This window comes from Oncorhynchus mykiss, chromosome 25 (assembly GCF_057628025.1).
Source record: "Oncorhynchus mykiss isolate SJ-2025 chromosome 25, ASM5762802v1, whole genome shotgun sequence".
Classification (NCBI taxonomy): domain Eukaryota; kingdom Metazoa; phylum Chordata; class Actinopteri; order Salmoniformes; family Salmonidae; genus Oncorhynchus; species Oncorhynchus mykiss.
Window position 1 is genome coordinate 51303514 of NC_143046.1, and position 8127 is coordinate 51311640.

Below are 8127 nucleotides of genomic sequence, written 5' to 3' on the forward strand. Positions count from 1 at the left end.
TGGTTTGTCCTCTGTCAAATCAACTGTACATTTTGGTGTTCCTCAAGGCTCTGTTTTAGGACCACTATTGTTTTCACTATATATTTTACCTCTTGGTGATGTCATTCAGAAACATAATGTTAACTTTCACTGCTATTTGGATGACACACAGCTGTACATTTCGATGGTGAAGCCCCAAGCCCTGCCTGTAGATGTCGGCAAAGGTTTTACTTTTAAACTCAGACAAAACAGTGATGCTTGTTTTAGGTCCATAGTAACAAAGCGATCTTCTGTTGAAACTGACTATTCATCTTGATGGTTGTACAGTCATCTCAAATAAAACTGTAAAGAACCTTGGCGTTACTCTGGACCCTAATCTCTCTTTTGACGAATATATCAAGACTGTTTCAAGGACAGCTTTTTTCCATCAACGTAACATTGCGGAAATTAGAAACTTTCTGGCCAAAAATGATGCAGAAAAAGTCATCTATGGTTTTGTCACTTCTAGGGTAGACTACTGCAATACTCAACTTTCCTGCTACCCAGATTAAGCACTAAATAAACTTCAGTTAGTGCTAAACACTGCTGCTAGAATCTTGATTAGAACCAAAAAATGTGATCATATTACTCCAGTGCTAGCCTCTCTACACTGGCTTCCTGTTAAGTCAAAGACTGATTTCAAGGTTTTACTCCTAACCTACAAAGCATTACATGGGCTTGCTCCTACCTATCTTTTCGATTTGGTCCTGCCGTACATACCTACACGTATGCTACGGTCACAAGACGCAGGCCTCTTTACTGTCCACAGAATGTCTAAGCAAACAGCTGGAGGCAGGGCTTTCTCCTATAGAGCTCCGTTTTTATGGAATGGTCTGCCTATCCATGTGAGAGATGCAGACTCGGTCTCGACCTTTAAGTCTTTATTGAAGACTCATCTCTTTAGTAGGTCCTATGATTGAGTCTAGTCTGGCCCAGGAGTGTGAAGATGAACGGAAAGGCACTGGAACAATGAACCGCCCTTGCTGTCTCTGTCTGGCTGGTTCCCCTCTCTCCACTGATTCTCTGCCTCTAACCCTATTACAGAGGCTGAGTCACTGGCTTACTGGTGCTCTTCCATGCCGTGCCTAGGAGGGTTTGTCACTTGAGTGGGTTGAGTCACTGACGTGACCCCCCCCCTCTTTGTGGGCTATACTCGGCCTTGTCTCAGGATGGTAAATTGGTGGATGAAGATATCCCTCTTGTGGTGTGGGGGCTGTGCTTTGGCAAAGTGGGTGGGGTTTCCTGCCCGTTTGATCCTGTCCGGGAGTATCGTCACAACATGCAGACGAATACATCCTAATAGTACCGGTAAAGTTAGTTGAAACATGTCAAATTATGTTTTTAATTAATCCTCAGGTTGTCTATTGCACAATCGGTCACGCACGCTGAAGCTCTGCGTGACCGATGAAGCTCTGCTTAATTCTGCATGCCACTTACAAAATGGTCTCAATCTTCCTAATTTTTCAGAAAACAAGCCTGAAACAATATCTAAAGACTGACATCTAGTGAAAGCCATAGGACCTGCAATCTGGGTACTAACCATTTAGATTCTCTATAGGCATTCAATTGAAAGCTACACACATCAAAAATATCCCACTTCCTGGATGGATTTTCCTCTGCCTGTCATATCTGTTCTGTTATACTCACAGACATTACTTTAACTTCTTGAGTGTAGGGGGCAGGATTTTAGTTTTTGTCTAAAAAACATACCCATTTGAAACTGCCTATTTCTCAGGCCCAGAAACTAGAATATGCATATAATTATCAGATTAGGATAGAAAACGCTCTAAAGTTTCCAAAACGGTCAAAATATTGTCTGTGAGTATAACAGAACTGATATTGCAGGCGAAAACCTGAGGAAAATCCAACAAGTAAGTGCTGTTTTTCCTGAAAGCTCTCTGTTCCATTGGATGCCTTGCCTCCTTTTAAAAGGGATGTCAACCAGATTCCTTTTCCTATGGCTTCCTCAAGGTGTCAATAGTCTTTAGACATAGTTTCAGGCTTTTATTTTGAAAAATGAGCGAGAAAGATCACATCGCGTCAGTGGATGGCTGGGTGCCAGCAGCGTTTTGCATGCACAACAGAGTGGGGCAGCCATTGTCTCTCCCTCTCCTATTGAAAAAGCTACATTCCCGGTTGATATATTATCGATTATATATTTTAAGTTGTTGTTGACGTTTGACATGTTTCTGTGGATATTACTGATACAATTTGGAATTTTCGTTTGTGATGTCGTGACCGCTCGAGCCTGTGGATTTCTGAACATAATACGCCAAACAAATGGAGGTATTTTGGATATAAAATAATTTTTATGGAACAAAAGGAACATTTATTGTGTAACTGGGAGTCTCATGAGGAAAACATCCGAAGATCATCAAAGGTCAGCGATTTAATTTATTCACTTTCGTGACCAATATACTTGGCTGCTAGCTGTTTGTAATATTTTGTCTACTGAGAGAGATGTTCTTACATAAACGCTTGTTATGCTTTCACCGAAAAGCTGTATTGAAATCAGACACGCCAGGTGGATTAACAACAAGCTAAGCTGTGTTTTGCTATATCGCACTTGTGATTTCATGAAAATGAAATATTTGTAGTAATTTAATTTGAATTTGGTGCGCTGTAATTCAGCTGGTGTTTATGAAAAGGATCCTGGTAACGGGATGGATGCATCAAGAAGTTAACAGTTTTGGAAACTTTAGAGTGTTTTCTATGCATATTCTAGCTTCTGGGCCTGAGTAACAGGCAGTTTACTTTGGGCATGCTTCTCATCCAGATGTCGAAATTCTTCCCCCAAGCCATAACAAGTTAATAATAATGTAACAAACTAGAATTTCAAAAATTGGGAGTAGCAATTCTGTCACTTGCATTTCAGTTGTCGGTAGGCTACTTCTGACCGATCATAAATGGATAAGTAGCCAACATTTTTATTTTTAATATTTCAATGTGTAGGATGAACCAACATTCAGCAGCCAAATTTCAAAGCCAACAATAAGCCCAAAAACATAAGAATGGACAGTGGATCACAACAAGCATTAACATAAGAATGGCAAGGTTTAGACATGTATTGATTTGGTATGGCTCATATTCATGTTAACAGTTGTTTTAAAGCCCTTTACACCACAAGATTCTAAATTTTGGAAGTCCATTTGGTCTCAAATTGTTCCTTAATATCAAGGGACCTGGAAAAAATGACATTCAAATCCATAGTAACATTGACATTGTCATCACTGAAGCAGCACTAATCAAAACGAATGACACAGACCCCCGAGAGGGTCAAGAACATGGAGGCTGCACTCGGGCAATTCCCTGCTTTAAACTACAAGGTGCAATTACTTAAAAATCGCACTGTTGGTTAGGGCCTGTAAAGTAAGCAGTTCACTGTAACACGTGCCGAATAAACTTTGATTTGATTTGCATGCCTTTTACTACACATGGTATGGCAACACACATTTTTGATGAAAAGTACATTCACTGGCACCACCCTATTCTGCCACACTGGGACTCAAAGGTGGCAGCAAGATAGCCAAGAGGGAGAGACAGCCCACCAGATGACATTGGAGCCTTCTTCTATCCTGCTTTGGGAGCTTTTAGTTCCTGGGACCCCTTTGTTATTGAAGCTCACATTAAGCAACTGTGAATGGCAGCTATTGGTAATTCTCTGATGTTGGTAATGGAGCCTCTTTTTTAAAATTACTTTACATTTGAGTAAAATCACCCCTCAACAATTCACCCCTCTATGGACAAGACCCAAGTTTGTAATCTCATTCATCATCAGTTGGATTTCTTAGTCTGTGCATGTATGTGTTCTTGCTGTTTCCTGGTACCCACCTGGCATTTAGGATGAAAACAGGTGCGTATGATAATGCAAAAAAAAGCAAGCATGGCTCATACATATTTATTCTTTGACAAATATCATAAAACAAAGCTAAGAAAAATGTGTCCTAAGTCATTTTTTTGTTTACTCAAATGTAATGCCTCTTGTCCCGATTGCCATTGATTTGTTTCTACTACACAGGTTGCTTTTCACATTGAACCATACAAAGGAAGAGATGAAACAAGTAAGTCGTTTCCAATGTCAAATACAGTTGAAGTCGGAAGTTTACATACACTTAGGTTGGAGTCATTAAAAACAATTTTTACACCACTCCACACACTTCTTGTTAACAAACTATAGTTTTGGCAAGTCGGTTAGAACATCTAGTTTGTGCATGACATAAGTCATTTTTCCAACAATTGTTTACAGACAGATTATTTCACTATCACAATTCCAGTGGGTCAGAAGATTACATACACTAAGTTGATTGTGCCGTTAAACAGCTTGGAAAATTCCAGAAAATTATGTCATGGCTTTTGAAGCTTCTGATAGGCTAATTGACATCATTTGAGTCAATCGGAGGTGTACCTGTGGATGTATTTCAAGGCCTACCTTCAAAGCCAGTGCCTCTTTGCTTGACATCATAGGAAAATCTAAAGAAATCAGCCAAGACCTCAAAAAAAAAGTTTAGACCTCCACAAGTTTCCGTCATACCACTCAGGAAAGAGACGATTTCTGTCTCCTAGAGATGAACGTAGTTTGGTGTGAAAAGTGAAAATTAATCCCAGAACAACAGCAAAGGACTTAGTGAAGATGCTGGAGGAAATAGGTACAAAAGTATCTATATCCACAGTAAAACGAGTCCTATATCGACATAACCTGGAAGGCCGCTCAGCAAAGAAGAAGCCACGGCTCCAAAACCGCCATAAAAAAGCCAGACTACGGTTTGCAACTGCACATGGGGACAAAGATCATACTTTTTGGAGAAATGTCCTCTGGTCTGATGAAACAAAAATAGATGGCAACATGAGGCAGGAAAACTATGTGGATATATTGAAGCAACATCTCAAGACATCAGTCAGGAAGTTAAAGCTTGGTCGCAAATGGGTCTTCCAAATGAACAATGACCCTAAGCACACTTCCAAAGTTGTGGCAAACTGGCTTAAGGACAACAAAGTCAAGGTATTGGAGTGGCCATCACAAAGCCCTGACTTCAATCCTATAGCCAATTTGTGGGCAAAACTGAAAAGGCGTGTTCGACCATGGAGGCCGAAAAAACCTGGCTCAGTTACACCAGCACTGTCAGGAGGAATGGGCCAAAAATCACACAACTTATTATGGGAAGCTTGCGGACGGCAACCCGAAACATTTGACCCGAGTTAAACAATTTAAAGGCAAAGCTACCAAATACTGAGTGTGTGTAAACTTCTGACCCACTGGCCTAAGACAGGGAATTTCTACTAGGATTAAATGTCAGGAATTGTGAAAAACTGAAAACCAGCTTAATTCATGTATTTGTTCAGTAATATCTTATCTTGGTGATGTATGAAATACTACCTCAGCTTCATGGATTTGTCTATGATTGAAGTCCAATGTCTAACTCAAGCAGATTGTCTAATTCTTCACCTTTTTAAGTAGACCCATGTGTAAAATTGTACTTTATTTGTAATTGTGTCATTCTATCTTAAGAGATGGTGAGCACTCTGCATTCTACAGGCATAGAACACTGGAAAGTTTCTTCCACTATTCTACATGTACGATTCAGATCTACTCAACTCAGAAGAGTGGGGAAAAACATCTGAAACACCTAAAAGCAATAGCATTAGAGATACTCCCTAGGAGGGCATCTTCATAGGACTCCTCGTTGAAGAGAAACAAGAGGGATATAGTCACCTCAGGTTTCAACGGAGTTTACACTTTGCCACTAATAGGTCTTTCCTATGGCTCCACTTACCGCAGTTGGGAATCCATTCTGTAAAGACAACAACCTGTTGTTCATTCCAAGTGTGGGGCCAGGTTATATTGACACCAATATTAGGCCTTGGAATTTCCAGAATACATGCAACCGCATTAACGTGAAGTACTATGAAAAGGCATTGCGTGCAGTCCTAGATGCAGGTGCTGATATCTCTATAACGTAATTTAATGAATGGCATGAGGGAACCCAGATTGAGATGGCAATTACAAAAACAAGCCAGACTGACCTAGTGTAAAGGCTGTTGGTGGAAGAAGGTGAGGACCAAGGTGCAGCGTGGTAAGTGTTCATAATTAATTTATTAGCAACTGAACACCAAATAAGAAAATGACAAAAATAATACCCGAAACAGTTCTGTCTGGTACAGATACGAAACAGAAAACTACCCACAAAACTCATGTGGGCAAGAGCTACCTAAGTATGCACCCCCCAAAGGTGCGGACTCCGGCCGCAAAACCTGACTCTAAAGGAGACCCTCGTAGAGGGCAGCTCCAGACAGGAGGGCGGCTCTGGCAGATCCGGACTGGAGGGAGGCTTTGGCAGATCCGGACTGGAGGGAGGCTCTGGCAGATCCGGACTGGAGGGAGACTTGGTTCTGGGAGCAAGCAGATGACTCACCAGGCTGGGGAGACATACAGGCGGCCTCTTCCTTGGCCTAGGCACCGGATACACAGGGCCGTGGAGGCACACTGGCGGTCTCGACCGCATAGCTGGCCCACCACATTCTGGCTGGATGCCAGCTTCCACCCGACAAACGCGGGAAGCTGGCCCCGAGCACACCGGCCAGTGAATGCTCGGCCGAGACACAGTGTGCATCACCCATAGCACGCGGCCTGACATGTCACCTGCTCGCCCCGGAAAGCACGGGGTCTCCAACCTGACGCCGCCACACTCCCCATGTGCCCCCCCAAAAACATTTTTTGGGGGCTGCCTCTCGTGCTTGCGCCGCTGTGCCAACTCCTCGTAGTGTTGCCGCTCAGCCTTTGCTGCCTCCAATTCCTCCTGTGGACGGCGATACTCCCCAGCTTGTGCCCAGGGTCCCTTGCCTTCCAGTATCTCCTCCCATGTCAATTTCTCCAGATAACACTGATGCTCCTCACCATGCTGCTTGGTCCGTTTGTGGTGGGTAGTTCTGTAACGGCTGTTGGTGGAAGAAGGTGAGGACCAAGGTGCAGCGTGGTACATGTTCATAATTTATTTATTAGCAACTGAACACTAAATACGAAAATTACAAAAATAATAACCGAAACAGTTCTGTCTGGTACAGATACGAAACAGAAAACAACTACCCACAAAACCCATGTGGGCAAGAGCTACCTAAGTATGGTTCTCAATCAGAGACAATGATAAGACAGATGTTCCTGATTGAGAACCATACCCAGCCAAAACAAAGAAATACAAAACATAGGAAAAATAACATAGAATGCCCACCCTAGTCAAACCAAAATAGAGAATAAAAAGCCTCTCTATGGCCAGGGCGTGACACCTAGATTGCTTACTCAACAAGCCTGTTGTCTATTTTGAGAACTCGCAAATAAGCAGTAATATTTAGCAGTGAGAGGAAGAGATGGCCAGAATGAGTGTGTAACATTGTTTAATCTGACCAGAAATGTACTTCACACATATTGCATTAATCAGCCAGGTATACACAGTATAGATTGTAGAATTTGACAACAATAGTGTGACAGAAAACCTATGTTCACTTTTTATCCTGCGGAGTTACATTAACATGCTAACAAATAAAAAGTCAGCCTTATGTGCAGAAGTATAGAATTATGTGATATTTCTCCTGCTTCATATGATTATGATGATTTGCACTTTAATGTGTAACTGTTTACTTAAATTATATTTGGGCCGTTGCCTACCTAGGGCCTACCCTGTATAAACCCCTTCCTGACTAAAAAGTACTTTTAATGGAGGGTCTGAATTGAATATGCTTCTTAGTCCAGGGAATGCGTAACCTGGTTCTGGGCAACCCACCATGATGTGACAGTTCTTACGTCAGAGCATTGTATACTTACTTTTCAATCACATCACTATTTAACAGGACACTGAGAATGTTTAATAATGTGAATGTACCTCATAAATCAAATTGTCATATACATACCAATGACTACACAGTTTAAAGCTTGAGTCCTTAATTGAAACAATAACAAAGTGGTCTACCCTCCTCTGTTTTGGTGAAAAGCTGAGAGATAGGCTTGGAGTAATGTAACCACTCTCAAATTCATAGACAGAGCTATCATCCATGATACCAAAAATTATACCGTTATTTTACATTTACATTGTTTACAAACATTAGAGTAAAACAAGCTCA

The 8127-nt window shown here is 41.6% G+C and overlaps 1 pseudogene; it reads left to right on the plus strand.

The window, feature by feature from the left end:
* Positions 1-3272: 3272 nt before the first annotated feature.
* On the plus strand, positions 3273-6283 carry LOC110504174 (glycoprotein endo-alpha-1,2-mannosidase pseudogene; annotated as a pseudogene).
* The last annotated feature ends 1844 nt before the right edge of the window (positions 6284-8127 follow it).